The sequence below is a fragment of the Alligator sinensis genome, unplaced genomic scaffold (genome assembly GCF_000455745.1).
Source record: "Alligator sinensis unplaced genomic scaffold, ASM45574v1 scaffold32_1, whole genome shotgun sequence".
In the NCBI taxonomy this organism is placed as follows: Eukaryota; Metazoa; Chordata; order Crocodylia; family Alligatoridae; genus Alligator; species Alligator sinensis.
In genome coordinates, this window is record NW_005842409.1 from 829,827 (window position 1) to 849,456 (window position 19,630).

Genomic DNA, 19,630 nt, shown 5'->3' on the forward strand with positions numbered 1-19,630 from the left:
AGTCCAAGAGGCAAATTCCCAAATATTCGACTCTCTCTGTTACAGCTTATGCAAGTATCAGTTTCAGCAGAAGAGGAGTGTGTTCACATAATAGGAAGATTGATTATGTAACAGAAGAAGGGAAAAAATTAGACAATAGCAAAGAAATTAATGAAGTAAAAATATCTGAGAAAGTCTCTTGTGTGCACAGAAGCTGAAATAAATGAACTGCATGAGTACAAGAGTTTATAGTTGTCCCCTCTGAACAGTTTTATCCTATTATCAAAAGGAAACAAATACACGTATGCACCTCCTAAGTTACCTAGAGCCAGGGCTAGTTTTCCATTGTCCTTAGACTGTGTATTGATACTGCCCGACTTGCGAACAAAATGGCCAACAGGGAACTATCTTGCAAAAGCATCACACCCACCTTAGAATTCTGGCTTAAATTTTCTAAACAGATTACTTCTTCAGCTCATGAAGAGGAAAGAAAGGTGAAAGGTTTCTAGCCCTCAAAATTAAGGAAAGCTCAATGGCTCTATCCTGAAAGAGACAAAGCATATACATACTCCTCAAATGCCAACGTTTGAAAAGCCTCCATCTGGCTGAAACAGCTGAAATAGCTCTGACTTTTGAGTTCTGAGGTCTTCTATCATGACTGTTTTGTCATTCGTTTTTCCACACCTTTAATCATACTTACCTAAGAGTCACTCCTTGATTACCATGAACTTGCCATCCCTCCAACTTCTTTCTTCCCCTGACTTCAAATGTTATCCTATCCAACCTTAAAACCCCAGGGGCCGGTACCATCCCAAGGACTGAAGAAGCAGGATTAGATCTGACTTTAAGCTTATCGCTTCCAGTACACACAGTTCATGGTATGAGACAGACCCCAGTACAGGGCTGAGCATAATTAGGGGTGATTGAAGAAATAGTTTCAGTGAATAGTAAAAATCTAGTTTCAGTTTTCCTGAAACCATCATGAATCCAACTTGAAACTGCCAAACATTTTGGCTGAAAAAAAGAGTAGAGGGCTAGATTCACAAAGGAGAATAAAACAGTGAAAGTATGTGTCACCCCCCCACCTTTTATCCAACAATCTAGTGGCTAGAAACTTGTCCAAGATTGGTGACCCCCGGGTTCACTTTCCTCACAGTGGACTTAAACTAGGGTTACCATACACCCAGGTTTTCCCAGACATGTCTTCTTTTTGGGTCATCCCATCTCCGTCCAGACAGTTTTTTAAAATATCAGCAAATGTCTGGTGTTTTTGCTCTGCCTCTGCTTTCCCAGCACTTCCCAGCTTGCCCCAGCAAGGAGCTGCTTGGGGCTGGGTGGTGTGGGGGTGGGAGGTTTGGAGGCAGGGCCATCACGTGCGTCTCCACGTGGGCCCTGGCAGCTTCAGGCAGGTAAGTCTGTGGGGGGTAGGGGTTGGAGGGCCATGGCTGGGGGGGAGTGGGCATGCGCGCACGCGTGTGTGTGTGCGTGTGTGTGCGCGCGCACGCCACAGTGCTGGGACTGCATCAGGGCAGGCAGGAAAGGGAGGTGCTTGCCTCTCCAGAGGGGGAAGGTGGGGGGGGGGTCTTCAGGGACAGTAGGGACCTGCGTGGGCAGCAGAGCTGGGGTGGCAGGGAGCTTTGGGTTGGGAATGAAGGGTATCAGCAGGGCTGTGGGGGACAGGGGGCTGTGGGATGGGCGTGAGGGGCACCAGCATAGCTGGGGAGGGCTGCAGGCTGGAAGTAAGAAACACCAGCAGGGCTCGGGGGCAGGGGCTGTTGGTCAGGAGTGAAAGGCACTGGCAGGGCTGGGGGGGCTATGGCTTGGGAGTGAGGGGCACCAGGGGGGTCCAGGACTGTGAGTCAGAAGCATGGGACACAGGCAGCACCAGGGGGTTGGGGATTGAAAGTGAGGGGTACCAGCAGGGACAGGGGGCTGCGGGTCAGGAGTGAGGGGCACCAGCATGGTCTGGGGGCAAGGTACTGTGAGTCAGGAGTGAGAAGCAGCAGCACGGGGAAGGGGGGGCTGTGACTTGGGAGTGATGGGCAGGGATACGGCACAGGTGTATCACTGCCCCTCCCCCACAATCATATACCTCCTTCCCCCTCCCTCAATTCCCCCCCCCCACCCACACACACACACAGAGGTGTCCTCTTTTTTGAAACTGGAAATATGGTAACCCTATTTAAACCCACATCTCCACCCAGCATGGACAGTCTCCTAACCACCCTGCTATCAGGCAGTCCAGACAGGGGTCCATGTGCTCCTTACCTTTCCTGATGGCACTGTTCCACTTTATATAAATAATTGAACATTGGCTGTAACCTAGCTGGACCATGTCCCATGTAACCATTCTAACCACCAACTCAGAGTCATTTTCTCTCTCGATTTGGTCTCAGTGACTATGCCAGTATTTTGTACTAAGTCGAACAGCTCCAGCAGGAGGGACTGAGGTAGACCTACCTCTGAATCGGATTTTTTTTTTCAAATTTTGGTGTGGAGGGAAAACAAGAAAAATATCAAATAAAATTTTTTGATGAAAATGTTTATTTTGAGAAGATGGAAATACATAAAATAAGACTGAAAAGGACATTGTAAGTCATGCAGTCCAATCCTGGGCTGTCATGAGACACCCTGTCATCGAATCCCCTGTAAATTTATCATCTATCTTTGAAGCCTGCTATTTTTCTCAACCTCACTGCTCCTGTTAGGAGACTGATTCAGAATCTCTCTTCTAGGATGGTTAGAAACATTTTAATATCCAATTTAACTCGACCCATTTTATACCCATTTGATCTTGCACCAACAGTGTCCTATGGCTTATATACTTTTCTCCCTCCCTATTGTTTAGCCCCTAAGAATTTATAGAGAGCAGACATGTCCCCTTCTGGTCTCCATTTTCCTAAGCTAAAAAAAAATAAGACCTTAGTCTCCTCTTAGAAGAAAAGCTATTTCCCCAATTCTCCTATTAAAACCCCCAACACACACACACACACACACACACACACACACACACACACACACACACAGTTTTTTCATCTGTACTGTCTAAACACATCTTTCCTAAGCAGGAGTAATTGGAGCTGTACACAGTAGTCCAGATTAGGGTCACAAACTTTTGTATAATGGTTTTAATAGTCTCCTATGTCTACTAGAAATACTTCACCTCACACACCCTACCATTTATCTTTTTCACTGCTGCATCACTTCGATGATTCAGTCATCCTGCAGTTGACTAATGCACACTGTTCTTTCTCCTCCTTCATCACTTCCAATGACAAACCCCCAGCTTAATGCAGAAATTCTGGTTTGAGGTTGAGAAGCCATTTTATGTTAAAAAAAAAGTTTCTGTGAAACAATTTCACTCTACCCTAGACGACAGCCTACTTTAGAATACAGGGAAACTGCTCTCAGGTGACCACCTAAGGGACCATCAAAAATTAATTGCTGAGTAAATGTGGTTTTTAACTAAATAGTGAACAAAACTATACAAAAGCCTTGGGAATGCTTTAAAGAGGTCATTGAAGGCAGGAGATTGAATACTGGAGAATTTCCAATCCATAGCTTTCACTACACAAATAATTCCTGCTAATCTGATACTATGCTGTGTCCTGAAAGCTTTGTTTTATTACTCAACTTAGAATTTAAGAAACATGCATATCTATTAATATATTCTTGCATGCAATTCCTATGTTATCTGCATGGCAGCAGGTAGGGCCCTGTTATGCTCAGAGGGGTTATTCCTATTTCCTACGCAGTCTCCACTCACTTATTATATCACCTTTTTGTCTTGAAGAAATGGGAATCTGTCCAAATCCCCAAATTCCAATCTGTTGGAAATCCCCAAGTTTTTGTCCCATGTAAAAGCTCTTTAATAACACTAAGAAGTGAGGAATATTCTCTATGTAAAAGGTCCAGGCTGAGAGAAAAAGGAGAAAATAGATAAAAGTTGACCCAACATAAAAAGAAGGATGGTCAAGGCAGAGTGTACTTTGTAAAAAGAAAGCCCCAGTGACCTGCTGAATGGTGAGTGATCTTTACCTAGGTCAGAAAGCATCTCTCATCACTATGGGTGATCCAGGATTAATCCCAGGCAAAGAGGCAATGATTACAAACCAATTTCTGACTTGTCTGCTGTGACAACGATTACTGAAAACTTGGTTCATTCCCTGATGCTGAACTCTCCACAACTGCACACACTAAAATTATAAAGGGTCAACAACAAGATTTTTGGGCACAAGGGTGCCTATACATGTGCTCTGCCGTGTTCTAATTAGAACGCTCCACCATGCCTCACCATGGCATTTATTCAGTGCCCCACATTTTAAAAAGGTGGCAGGGGTGCTCCAACTAAAACTTGTAGAACGAGCCAGTCTAATTAACACCCCCCCACACACACACACACCACCACTACCCCAAAGCACATGTACAGGAACCCCAAGTAACTTCTACTAAGGTGCCCATTGATCTTTTCCACACATAAATTAGTAATCAGATTCCTGGTGTCTTAGAATGAACTACTGGGTTCAGAAGATTCCCCACGCTTGAACAAAGGATGTACTCACCGTTGTGTTCACCCTTGCAAAGCTTTATTTAAGGATACTCACAGAGGCAGGTGATAGAGCAGAGCAGAGAGAATGGTCACCTCACATAGGCCTTAGGCAGCAGCCACCACCCTGCATGGTTCCCCTGGCCCCGGAGTGTCCCAAACCCAGGGATGCGATGGCCTGTGCCAGGGCTCCGCACAAGTCGGGATTCTTGCCAGAGCTGAGGAACCCATCATAACTTAAGAATGTACAGCTTATATAGTCTGGAGTAAACAACATTATCTCGAGCTAGGGATTTGGTTATCTCAGCCTAGGAATTTGGGGATGAGTTGTGATCCAACACACCTGGTGTTTACCACATTCCACTGTATTACAACATTCTACTCTAGGTTCATGGTTTGTCACGCTCACAGAGCAGGAGGCTACATGCCGCTTCACTGGCCTACTATGGAATCAGCGTGCAGAACTCTTGCTATTAGCAAAGCTTTTACTATTACACCTGGATTTTCAATTGTCATTTCATAAACTTTGGGGAGTTTTATGTCCATTTGCCCTAGCATGCTGTTAGATATTCAATTGACTAGTTAGTCTGCAGCAGCACATCTCAGATTGTAAAACTAGCTTCATTGGGATTGCCCCTATTGGGCTTCATATAGACAATCGCAGGTGGCCTTTGAGTGTTCACCCAACCCCATCCAAGGGATGTGTCCCCGAAACTTACGTGTTGGGTTGCGCTCCACCCTGAAGGGAGCCCTGACAGTCACCTGCCACAGTTTGGTCATCTATGTTTCAGTACTGAGGCTCCCTCCCAGGGTTTCTCGCTACCCTTGGTATCACCCGTCAGAGGCATTCTTGGGGCTCCACCTCCCCTACACCCCAAAAAAGTGCCAACCCTCAGGGCCGCTGGATGGTGGATCTTCAGCCTGCTCCTCGGCTCGCCTATTCCTGACGACCGCAGGGCATACAATTATCTCCACCTTCGCACCCATCCCTCCTCTGAGGCTCCTGCCCAATCTTGCCTCAATCTTTCTCCATGGCTCCAGACCCGTAGAGGGTCTTTCCTCAGTCACCACTCCATGAGCCCTCCTAAATTGGGTGGGTCAAAGAAAATTAAAAAAAGAAGAGAAAAAAAATAATGAAAGGGACTGGATGTGGGCTTCTGCCCACCCCACTCACGAGTCCGCTGTCTTTGACCTTCTCCGATCCCCCGATGTCATCCCTCTTTTCCTCGGCTGTCCTACCAATCAAGGTGGTGGGCCTCTCTAGTGTGCGGAGAGCCCCTCTCAAGGGATCTCTGTCTTGCCCCTCCTGGGGCTACCGACCTCCCTGGGACATTGGCTGGGGAACACCCTTACCCCCCAGCATCCCTGCTGCTTCCACTGCCATTTCCCTGCCACCAGCTTTTAAATCTGCCGGGCGGCGGTTTTTTATGACGTCATCTGCCGGTGCCACCACCAGCCGGCAATAAAAGCGGCTGATAAACCACACTGGTGGCCCTTCTCGGGGTGGCTCGCTCTTCCCTGTGGGAGGTAAATATTTTTTTCTTTTCAGGGCTCTTTTCCCCTTTCCTCGGGCATGCCGCCCCTGCCTTGGATCCCGCTGTGGAAGGCCGTTCCGGCACCACCATTTATTATTCCCCTGGGACACAACCCCCCCTCAAGATGCCTTGGAGTGTTCTGAGACTTTGGCTCAGCTTCCTATCTTGCGTACCTTGTCCTGTCATCATCTGGTTTTCTGTGTTCGGTGATTCTTCTGTAGTGTGGCACCTCAATAAAAAATCTGCCACCACATTATTTTTTCCGGGGCAATATATTATTTGGAATGTAAATGGCTGCAGAGCCAAGGCCCACCTGGTTATATGTGCATTATCAATTTTGGCCCTACTCAGTCAGTGTAGAGGTGCATGATCTGTTATAAGCTTGAATTCCCTCCTCATTAGGTAGTAACGGAAATGTTCTACAGCCCACCAGATTGCTAGGCATTCTCTCTCTATTGTTGCATACCGTGTCTTTGCAGGGAGTAGCTTATGGCTTGCGTATGCCACCGGTCTCTCAATCCCCTCATCTTCTTGGGTCAGGACAGCCCCTATAGCTGTTTCCGAGGCGTCCGTCTACAAGATAAAAGGTTTGTGAAAGTTGGGCTTATGTATGACTATGTTTTCACATAAAGCCTTTTTTAGGAGCTCAAAATTAAGTTTAATCTCTGGGGTCCAATTTATGGTCCCTGTTTTTCGTCCTTTCAGGGCTTCAGTGAGTGGAGCTACCAATTCTGAGAATCGGGACACGATTCGCTGATAATAATTAGTTAATCCCAGGAAAGATCACATTTGTCTGTTGTTTCAGGGCATTGTGAAGTTGCAGATAGTTTCCACTTTATCCGCTAGCAGTTTGATGGTACCTCACCCTACCAGGAAGCCTAAGTACTTTGTTTGTCTTTGGGCCAGAGCACATTTCCATGGGTTCGCCGTCATTCCAGCTTCGCATAGATCCATCAGAAGAGCTTACAATGCTCTCCAATGTTGGTCCCGGGTCCAGGTGAAGATGATGATATCGTCAATATAGGCCATGGTATATTTGGCATGTGGGGCCAGGATCTGGTTCATTAAGCAGTAAAATGTTGCAGCGGCCCCATGGAGTCTGAATGGCATCTACAAAAACTCATATAGGCCCCAAGGGGTCCCAAAAGCCACCTTCGCTCGGTCTCTTTTGGCCACGGGTATTTGACAATACCCTTTGGCTAAATTGAGCATTGTTAAGTAATGTGCATTCCCAATGCACTCCACTAATTTGGCTACATGGGGCAATGGGAAGGCGCCAAAGATGGCCACCTCATTGAGGTGATGGTAATCCACGCATAAGCAGAGGACCCGTCTGGTGTTGGGACAGGGACCAGGGGACTCCGCCAAGGGCTTCTTGATGGTCATATCACCCCTTGTTCTAACATTCGCGTGATTTCTTCGTGGACCTCCCCAAGGAGGTGATGCAGCACGGGTCACCATCTCACGTACTATCTTCCCTGGTGGCATGTGTATCCTATGGTACACGCCTTGGGCCCAACCTGCATCTTCCCAGAAGACATGTGAAGCTTTATATCAATGCCCTCATCTCAGCTCTGAGGGGCTGAGAGTTCTGTGCTAATCTGAATTCAGTCCTCCGGGCAGGCCATAGGTCCTTCTCTCGCCACTCCCTGTGGCCCTAAGTCCACCATCTTGTTCTCAGAGAAGGTAGTCCATCCCTCGGATTCAAGCCACTCTCTCAGCAGGTTGACATGGTAGATCTGACTTTCCTGCCTGTGCCCTAGCCTATGGACCTCATAATCTACCGGCCCAACCCTACGGATTATTTTGAAAGGGTCTTGCCACTGTGTCTATAGCTTACTAGTAGACATGGGGAGGAGCACCAGGACCTTCTGTCCTGCCCTGAATTCCCTTTCCCTTGCCGGGCCATCGTATCTGGCTTTCTGCCGCTGCTGTGCTTCTTGGAGGTTGTTTCTGGCCAAGTATTGCGCCACCTGGATGCGTCACTGGAATTCCTGTTGGTAACTAGCCAGGGTTCTTGCTGTTCCTGCTTCCCACTCCCAGTCTTCCCGCAATGTTTCCAACAGACCACAAGGTCGGTGCCCCAGGACAAGCTCAAATGGCGAGTACTTCAAGGAGTCTTGTGGAGTATCTCAGATTGCGAACAGAATCAAAGGGAGCAGGAAGTCCCATTTTCAGGGGTCATCTCGGATGCATCATCATAACATTCTCGTCATTGTACCATTAAGGTGCATGATGAGGCCATTGGTTTGCAGGTGATATACCAAGGTTTGTATGTGCTTTCTTTGCAGTGTTTGACACATAACTTGCAGTACTCCTGACATAAAATTTCATCCCTGGTCAGCCAAGATTTCTTTGGGTATGCCCAATCGCACAATCCACTTTATCATTTCTTCAGCAATTCGCGGGGCTGTTGCCACCCTGAGCAGGACCGCCTCTGGGTACCAGGTAGCGTAGTTGATAAATACTAGCATATATTGGTGGCCCACACTACTCCAGGGTAGGGGTCCCATCACATCCATCGCTACCCCCGAGAGAAAGGTACATCGATGACAAGTAATGGTTGGAGTGGGGCCTGAGCGGGGCGATCTTCTCGCATCTGCTGACGTTCTGGGCAGGATGCTCATCGGTGAGCAATATCTTCCCCCATTCCTGGCCAAAAAAACCATCAAGCCACTCTGGCTGTGGTTTTGTCTTGGCCTAGATGCCCTCCCATAGGGTTTGCATGGGCCATCTGCCATACCACCAGATGAAGCCGAGTGGGTACCACCAACTGGGCCTCTTCTTGAACCTCCTGCCTCCCCCCCTGGACCCGGTAGAGTAGTTGTCCTCTTACCTCATACCACGGTATTCTGAGACTTGTCTCTAGTTGATTAACTTCAGCTTCAAGGAGTAGCCCCTTGATAGCCTGGAGTTCTTCATCCTCCTCCTGTACTTCTCTGAACTGGGGCCCACTAATCATTTCACACAAGTCCATCTCCTCTGTGCTTCCTTCCGGCTCTCTTCCACCTTTGAGCTCCACAAGTCATCCATCGCGTTCCTTAAGTTGCCGTCTCCTAACCTTGGCATCTCATACTCTCTCCAGGATATCATAAATTGGAGGCCAGTCATGCCCCAGTAGCATCTAACGTGCCAGACGTGGGGCGATCCCCACTAATAGCTCACCTTGGTGCTCCATAACTCAGATGCAAACCCCAATGACACTCAATCCTTTAGGCCTCGCCATGGAGGCAAGCCATCCTCACTGGTGTTGCCTGGTCGCCCCATCGGGTGGGAACAAGGTCATGCCGAATCAACAACTGGGCACACCCCGAGTCTAAAGTGGCTTGAACGGAGTGGTTTCCCATCCATGCCCTCACAATGGGGTGACTTCAGGCAGCACCGTCTCCCCCAATGGCATAACTGCAGTCCATAGGTTCACCCCCGTTTGTTTCTCTCCGTCTCTCCACACTTCCCTTTGGAGCATTATCGGGTCCTCTATCATTCTGCAGAGCCACTCGGGCATTCTCGTGACAGATGTCCCATTTTTCCACACCAGAACCAAACCACTTCTCTTGGTCCACTCCTAAAAGGGGCCTGTTTCCTTTTGGTTTCACGAGGCTGAGCATTCCCAGGGTTCTGCATCAGCTTCTTCCACCCAAATACTGTCTCAGAAGCCGCAAAGGCTTCAGCCAACCTTAACACCTCATCGCAACTGGTCGGTGAGTGCGGCTGGACCCACCTCTGAGTGTGTTTATCCAAGTAATTCTGAAATTGTTCCAGAAGTATTTGATCAACCAATGCATCCTGATTGTACTTGGCCGGGTGTGACAGGAGCGCCTCTTTGGGGTCTGTGTACTGGTGGTCCCGCCCACCTGTTATGGGCCAACCGGCCACCTTCTCTCCTGCCACGCATTGTTGTTAATTATTTAATAGATGGTAATTAAGTGGGAGGCTGCCCATTACCTGCCACACTGCCAGGGGGCACTATCTGCGGCTCCTTTCCTCTCCTACACCGCAGCCCAAGCCTCACAGATGGAACTGACATTGTTCGGTCAGGGCCTTATTATAATTTGGCTCCCTGGTTCTCCCTGGGCTCTCCACAGCCCTGCCTCATGCTGCGCCTTCACTGGTTCTCAGGCTCTCCGCAGCCCTGTCTCACTCTGCACCTCACTGGTGCTTGGGCCCTCTACAGCCCTACAAAGTACTGCGCACTCTCTGGCGCCAGGGTCAGTGCACCCCAAAAGCTGCACTGTCTCTGGCACTGAGGTTAGTGCACCCCAAAAGCTGCGCCCTCTCTGGCGCCGGGGTCCCCATGCTGCTGTGGGTCCCCTATGAGGCTTCCTCCTTCCCCTAATAGCCTCACCCAAACCACGAGTTTTAGACAGCAAACATCTTTGTATAGATGATCGCAGGTGGCCGTCGAGCGTTCACCTTACCCCATCCAAGGGGTATGTCCCCAGAACTTATGTGTTGGTTTGCGCTCCACCCTGAGGGGAGCCCTGACAGTTGCCTACCATGGTTTGATCTTCTATGTTCCAGTAGTGAGGCTCCCTCCCGGGGTTTCTCGCTACTCGGGATATCACCCGTCGGAGGCGTTCTTGGGGCTCCACCTCCCCTACACCCCAACAAAGCGCCAACCCTCAGGGCTGCTGGATGGTGGATCTTTGGCCTGCTCCTCGGCTCGCCTGTTCCCAATGACTGTGGGGCATACAATTATCTCCACCTTTGCACCCGTCTCTCCTCTGAGGCTCCTGCCCAATCTTACTTCAATCTTTCTCTGTGGCCCCAGACCCATGGAAGGTCTTTCCTCGGTCGCCACTCTGTGTACCCTCCAAAATAGAGTAGGTCGAAGAAAAGAAAAAAAAGAAGAAATAAAAAATAATGAAAGGGTGTAGATGTGGGCTTCTGCCCACCCCACTCACAGGTCCATCTTTGACCTTCTCCAATCCCCCAATGTCATCCCTCTTTTCCTCGGCTGTCCTGCCAATCAAGGTGGTAGGCCTCTCTAGCGTGGGGAGAGCCCCTCTCAAGAGATCTCCATCTGCCAACCTCCCTGGGACATTGGTTAGGGAGCACCCTCACCCTCCAGCATCCTTGCCACTTCCCCCACCATTTCCCCGCCACTGGCTTTTAAATCCACCGGGCGGCAGTTTATTTATGATGTCATCTGCCGGTGCCACTGCCAGCCGGCAATAAAAGTGGCTGATAAACCACGCCAGTGGCCCTTCTTGGTGTGACTCGCTCTTCCCTGTGGGAGGTAAGTATTTCTTCTTTTCAGGGCTCTTTTCCCCTTTCCTCGGGCACATTGCCCCTGCCTTGGGTCCCACCACGGGAGGCCATTCCAGCACCTCCATTTTTATTTCCCTGAGACAGGGATGTTCCAATCACTTATGCAATAAATTCAAGCAGGTCCACAGCAAATAAAACAAGAGATATTTATTTTAATTTGTTCAAATCCTGTTAAACTCATGAACTCAGCCTATGTGGATACACTAAGTCTCAGAGACAGAACCTTGAGTATTATCTGTAAATGAGCCCAAGTAGAAACAAACACACAAGATTAACAAGTCTAAAAATGTCAGCAGGTACATGATGCTTATCATATTTGAATTTGGGCAAAAGTTTGCCACTTCCCAAAACTCAGATCTTAAAAATATTTACATGAGCATCAGAAGGGCTGGAAATATTTCTGTACCCAAGGAGAGGACAGGTATTAAATAGAGCTTGGTCTACAGGAGGCTGCTTTTCTTGGATGTGTGATTACTTTAGCATGAAGAACACAAAAAAATGTGTCTCCTGGGGTGCAAGTCTTATTAGGCTGAAATAAGGTACAAGTGTCTCCCAATGCTCAGAACTCTATTTACTTTAATTGGTTTATAAATTGTTATCCTTGCATTGCTTTAAATCTGCTTTATACCCACAGAATATGCAGAAGGTACAATATGATTCTATGGCTGTAATTCATTGTGTACAATACTAGGAAAATGTAGGATACTAGGAACTCTGAATCTGTTGATTTTCCACACAAGGTTTTCCTGCATTAGTTCTTTGTTTGTTTTTTAAGTTGGAGGAATAAAATAAGGGAACAACTGCCCTGTAGAGAAAAGGTAGCTGGGTTACCAGATAGGTGGGATAGAGAGAAACAACTGGCTAAACAGATGCAAGAACTGGAGTAAGAATGGAAGTTATTTTGCATTCACAGATGAATTGTGAAGGTAAGAACAGCTCTAGAGTTGTTTGAATTTGGAAACATGAGGAAAGATACAAACTCGATCCTGACACTAATCCTGCAGTAGGCAGGGTTATTGTGTACTGATATGGGAACTGGACTAGAAATCTCATCACAGCCATTTCTTGTGAAAGTTCCTAGCTTTTAATAGGCAAAAGAATACCCTTAACAGCTTCAGCATTGCTCTAATGATTTTTCATCCAAATTTGATAAGCACCAGGAAAAACTTATAGGTGAAAAAATAGACAAAGCAGCAAAAATTTGATACAGTTTCGTTACATTATTTTGTCATCAACAATGTGGGTCATTCTTGTTATATTCTATTGTGGTGTCCATCAATAGGATCTTTTTATATTGATGTACTGCTTAACATGTCTGCGTACTTAACATACTGCAATGACTGTGTGCCATTCAGCTAGCAGGATTTAGACACTCACCTATAACTTTAAAAGATATGAGTCAGAGTGTTACTTTCTTCATTTTTCCAGCAGAAAAGCTAAGGAACAGAGGGGTTATGCTCTTTGTTTAACATCACACACAAAGGTGGTGGAAAGAGCTAAAAACAGAACCCAGTCCTCTTGAACCCAAGGGCCTCTTGATCACCTGAAGCCACGTCCCAAATAGAGAGAGATGGCCTACAGATGTGTCTTGGGGCAAAAATTAGGAATTCAGAATTTTAAAATATGAATATAAAATATGAATATAAAAATATGAATCCCCACGAAAAGGGAACTTTATCTCAGATACAAACATGAGTTTTAAAAACCAAACCAAATGTAGTTTTAAAGGATCCTTTATTAAATAAAAAACTGTGGGAGGGATTTTCCTTCCTGCCACATCCCACACACATCACTGTAGTAACAAATAGTGACTGTCAATTGACCAAAAGAGATTTCCCCAGCTCAGGTACAATGTAGAGCAGCCACAGCCTGCTGCATGTAGGCTGCTTCACAGCCTTAGATGGTCAGGAACGTGATGTATCAGAACCGTAAGGGAGACATCAGAGTTTAAGCAGTTATAGGGATCCTGAATCCTCAAAAAACCTCTTGACAAGTCGAGTGCTGAGGGTTTGGAACAGGCTTCCCCCAGAGGTGGTACAGCCATCCACCCTGGCAATCTTCAAAAAACATCTTGATGCTCATCTTGCTGGGGTCATCTGATCCCAGCAGTCTTTCCTGTCCAAGTGCAGGGGTGCTGGATGCAATGATCTGTAAGATCCCTTCTAGCCCCTAACAACTATAAAACTATGAATTGCTGGTTTTCTAAGCAGAGGTATGCACTAAAATTTATAGCACCTCCTGGTTACTCAGAGGGTGCTGACAGAAGTGATATTTGTCATTCAACCGGCCCCTTGAGGGAAGTACACAGCTGAAGAGTGCTTTAAAAGAGCCTGATCGTATGAGAAATTAACCCTCATTTAATGAGGGTTCTGATGAAGGTGCTCTAAAGTGAAGTGCCTTCATTAACTTCTGTTTGTGCCTGTGCCAATTGGGGCTGGGCTGGTGCAGCCCTGCCCCACCCCCAGTCCTGTCTACAGGATGGGAGCAGGGAAGAATGGTCTGAGGTTTGCCCAGCCTGCACTGGGAAGGCGGGGGAGTGGATTGCAGTCCAGAATTGGGTGGATGCATTTTCCAATAGTAGCCATTTGTTTTCCTGAGCCCAACAGAGAAAGGGAGACAACATCAGTGTTAAAGGCAAAACAGGAAAGCCAAAACATGAAATCTTAGGTGCAAAGTTAGTCTGAGATTTGTTGGCTGTGATAAACTCTAGAAAACAGAAATACAGCTTTAGTTAATGTTTTAAACCTTTACCAAGGTGTGAAGTGATTAGACAGCCCTGCCTATTTGTGTCATATGTGTTACATTCAATTGAGCCTGTATCTTTTTAATGGAACACTGTTACACTAACAGCAGTTTGCGGCTTCCCCAGGAAACCATTGTAAATGGGACCTGTGCCCAATGGTTTTTAGCCCAGTTAAGTAAATAAATGAAATATGCTAATTAGCGCCCTATTAGCTCACAGTAGGGAGTAATCCATAGCACTTTGATTGGAAAGAATTCTGTCATCTCAGAGGCTGGTCTGTAACAGAATGTAAACTGGCCCAATTTTCCCTTTTTACCAACCGTGGATGCAGTCAAACAGCCAAAAAGCCACTGAGCATGATTCAGGGAATATCTTGGAGTTTCAGTGAAACCTCCCTTAAGTCTGGTATAACTGCATGCTCAGCCCTGGGATTTAGCACATCCAGAAGTGTCATCTACATTTAAAATTAGAGCCGAGCATTTCTTAATTTGGTTTATTTATTCAAAGTCTCTTTTAATCAGAAAGTTTTATTTCCCCTCTGACGACTGCCATTTTGAAGACGGTCCTCACTTTATTTATTTATTTTTAGTCATTGCAGATTCATATACTGAGATACTCTCAATTTTTCTGCCAGAAAAATATTAAAGCTACAGCACAGTGGCTAGTCTAGGTATGTTGTATTGTGGTGGAAGAGAAAGGGTAGGTTGAAGTAGCCCTATGTTCATAATTGCACCATTAAAACTATAAACACATGCAATTGTATTGCTCTGTTTCGATCTTCATATTCTTTTCTGTATTTCAGGCTAGTTAGCAAACACCCAGAATGGTTGACTTGGCAGAGGGAAAACACTGGAGGCAGTATAGGCATTGAAGGAAAAAGCTCAATAAAAGAGCAGACTGTTTTCCAGTCTGGTCTTTTCAAAACATCTATTTTCAAAGAGCTTTGGAGCTTAAGGGATTAGACACTATGACACATCTGTCAGGTTGCCACTGACTATGTCAAAATCTCCATCATGGTTTGAGTTATGCAATGAAGTTTAGCTATGTTACAGAGATGCTGGTAGCATATTTTCTATTCTTTATCAAATTTATATGAAAAAGTTACAGGGATTACCTGTGGATTTGCTGACTGCCATTTAAACCAAAGAAGGACCTCAATTTTCAGTCTGCTAAATATGGAGATGGTTTTAAGTGTGTTCTCCACGCTGACTTTATATCATGCTTATAATGAGACCTAACCTAAACTGAAACCATACTGCACAGATTTTGGGAATTAGAGGAACTGCTGGGATGCAAACTAACTCAGAATTTTGCTTCACCTAATACAAAGGGTATATGCCTTACAGGTTTTCATTATTAATTCAGGAAAACATCACGTTTCTGTTTTGTTTTGTTTTGTTTTGTCTGGTTGTGTCTTGTCTTGTCCTGTCTTGTCTTTTCTTTTCTTGGTGAGAAAAAAAATCTTAACTTGAAAGTTCATTAACATACTGGGCAGCACATTCTTTTTTTTCTTTTGCTTACTGTAGATTCTGTCTCTATTATATCAGAATACAGGTAAAATTCAGTTCCACCTATTAAGTACCATTAAATGCCTAATGGTCCATGGTTCTAAGTGCAATTCTATTCTAACCTGTCTGAGTCCCTGAAAAGCCATTAATGCAAAAGGTGAGTGGATGGGTCCTCCTCCTCACCATTTTTTGTCACTCTGTCTTCAAGGTAAAATAGAGGCATGTTGCAGAAGTTGAAACATTAATGATGTTTCAAAGGCTCAGGCAGGGTAGAATAGGATCACATGTTTAAGCACCACTTTGCCACTTAATGTGTGGAATAGGATTTGGAACCATTTACCCAGGTGAATGCCAATGACCAAAGCAGTATTTCAGATTTTAAAGCAAACAAGCAAGGCCTACAAGAGAAACAAACTATTCTACTGATTATACTTTCATAAGGAATAAAAGAATGGAAGTGAGACAGACAGATCATCTATATCTATCCATATGTCTAGCATCATTCAACAGCCTTTAATTCAGCTACATATTCATGTAGACAAAACCAAATAGCACTGTACATAGCATTTATCCATCTGACAAAGATCTTTGATGCAGTCAACAGACAGGGCCCTTTAACTGTTCTGAAGAATCTGGGTAGCCGCCCACAAACTACTGAACATCATTCACTCATTTACATCAAGGTATGAAGGCAACAATCGTATATTGTTGAAAACAAAGAATCAAATACTTTTTACATCAGTAACGGGGTAAAACAGGGGTGTGTCTTAGCCCCCATGCTTTTTAACATCTACTTTCCATGCCTGCTTCTTCATGCATTCAAGGACAGCAATCATGCATGCCATTTATCTTCAAACCAGACTAGATGGAGGCTTGTTCAACATCACAAGGTTTAAAGCAAAAACCAAGGTGAAAGAACTTGTTCTGAGAGATGTTTGCAGATGATGCAGCCTTTATTGCTCACAGTGAATCTTCCCTGCAAAATCTCTTGGGCAGATTTTTTGAAACATGCAAGAGCTTCAGGATGGCAATTATTCTCAAGAATATTTTGATCATATACCAAAGAGTGAAAGAACTGATTCCTGTCATCACTTTGGAGGATAAATCTCTTGGTTCATTGACAGTTCTTGCTACTTGGGTTCTATGATCAGCAAGGATCTTGACCTTCGGACTTACCTGAATAACAGAATCAGAAAAGCAGCTAAGAATTTCGAGCTATTATAGAAAAGTGCATGGAATATCAGCAAACTATCAGCTAAGGTAAAGATATGATTCTACAAAACTTGTGTACTGTCACCCCTGCTTTATGGTTCAAAAACATGGACTATGTATGCTAGGCATATCAAGAGACTGAACAGCTTCCACATGAGATGTTCTCATAAGATTCTGAAAATAAAGTGGGAAGACAGAATATCAATCACAGAGGTACTGAAGCATGGAGGACAACACACTTAGAAACCACTATCAAAAAGAGGAGGTTGCAATGGATCAGCCATGTCAGAAGAATGGGAGAAGACTATATCCCCAAGAATATTTTGTATAATGAGATTCGACATGGCTCTAGAAAGTGGGGTCACCCTCTATGGCAATACTACAATGTGTGCAAAAATGATATGAAGTCATTCAACATCAGCATAGAAAGCTGGGAGGAGCATGCAGAATCCTATCCCATATGGAGGGAACATCTGGCACTGGGTGCAGCTCAACGTGAAGTGGCTTCGATCCAAAGGATGGAAGCAAAGTAAGAAAGAAGAAAGCAGCATGCTGTAAACCAGGTTCCAACTTAGACAGCACATGTATCTGAGAAACTTGTAACAAATTGTGTGGCTCTCAAATTGGGCTTGTCAGTCACAAACAGATTCATCAGGCATCTGACTAGACTTCTCACATGTACACCATGATACAGACAATTGACAGTTTCCTATTATAATTTAGAACAGTTAATAGCCTTATTAGCACTTTGGGGAAGGACTATTTATTAATATGCATAGATTCTGTATACTCTTGATCAGGATCCCTAGGTGCTGCGTTAAAGAAATAGTAATATTGTCCACTGTGTACGAAGGAGAAACTCATTGGATTAGTGGGTTAGTGTGGGACAAAGGTTCCAACTCCCTGTTCATTTCTTTACTTTTACAACAGGGAAGTCAGGGTCTTCATTGAAAAACAAATCACAAGCCATCAGTACCTCACAGAAATATGTGGATAGGCTCTAAGGGCTGTTTATAGATCTGTACAGAATATATATACGTATCCACTGGAAATAACCCCTTTTATCATTAAAGCATATTCTGCATATGGATTTCATGAGGGAAAGAACAGGACCTTGTTCTCAAATATAGAAAAAGAAACAATTTTTCACAATCAAAGGCACATGAAAGAAGGCACATTTATGAAGACTCAGTCAGGCAGACTCTGCAACTCCCCTTCCCCCTCCCCCTGCTCCCCCCCCCGACCAGTGCTGATCCCAAAGGTAGTCGCAGAACTACCCTCAGAGCTAGCCAAGACGTAGCCCGTGCTGATGGAAATATCTGTTGCAGAGTATCCTGAAAGTGTCAGTGTACATGGTCCCTGTGTTTGGGCACATCTGTTGATTCACTACTGGAAAATGTTGAGTGAGGAAAGGAAAAAAAAAGCCGGCATGAGTCACAGAAGCAGCTTTTGTTATTAGCCTTAGAGGCTAAGTACAGACAGCCAAAAAGCCAGAGACTGAATTGATTCAATCTTCACAGGTTAGTCTAAACTGCATAGATTGAACCAATAAGCAAGTGAACAGACATTCACTTTTGATTCCAGAAATGCAGCCACATCCCTGCAGTGACCTAGACCAGAAGGAAACAGCTTGAGCAAATATCTTGGGTCTAACCCAGCTCACCCACCCTGCAAGGCAGAGTTTGTGGGGAGGTACAAAGAATCCTGGGATGCTGGGAGACTGAGAGCTAACTTGAAGCTGGAGGGGATCTGGGACAGAAGTTCAATAAACCAATTTAACCTAAATCAGTTAAGTTTGTTACCAAATCCATCCAGGTTTATCTTAAACCAGCTTCAGCCATTTTGAAAGTGGTTTAAGTGCACGGAATTTCTGTTGTGTTACAGATTTGAACTGGTTTCCAATCACTTATACCAGTTTATGTGTAATTTCTGTCCCTAGCCAGAGCACCATCCAGAATAACTGAAGTGGTGCATTGCTGGTTGGTAGATGGCCAGTTTATCATTTATCTCTTTCAGTAAATGTGGTTCAGATATTTGAGTATCTGTTTCTGCTATATGCATTTACTTAACCCACAGAAAAAGTCATACAGATTGGGGAATGAACTCTGACTGCTTTTACATGTCCTCTGTTGCTGGGAAAAAACCTTTCCTTGAGTCCACATATTCAAAATATCCATCTCACTTTAAGCCTGGTTTTCTGAAAGGAAAATTCACAGCCTGGCATCAGGAATGAAAAAAAAGAATGAAAATCCCTATTGACACTTTAAATTAGACATGTTTGCAGGGCCACTAGAGACAGCAATTATTCCACTGCAGTTTCTACCAGCGGATTACAGGGAAAATACTGACTGCTACCAGGTAATTCTACCTGCTAATTACTTCGAAAGATTCAGGTACTAAACAACTGACCTGAATGTTTTCATGGGTTCTGGGACCTATTAAAGAAAAGAACTTTAAAAAGCCACACAGTGATGTTGACAGAACTTCAGGAGCTGTTGAAAACCTATCAAAAATGTTCTTGCAGCATAATGACAGTGTTTCAGCCAGCCCCCATCTCCCCAGACATTCACATTTGCCAGCAGTTACAACAATAAGGAAAACTATATTAGTGGTGTGGCAATTTTTTTTTTAATGATGTCTATAAAAAACACCCACTGAGTTTTCAGTCTCTGCCAAGTGGCAAGTGCACAGTGAATTTCAGTTAAGAGGAGGTTAGACAGCCTTGGGCTTCTGCCTTAAAGTGATACTTCAAAAGCACACTGTCTGGTAGGACAGATAAAGCAAAATGGAAAGGAATGGGAAGGAAGGAGGAATGGCCAGAAGGCATGCCTGCTGA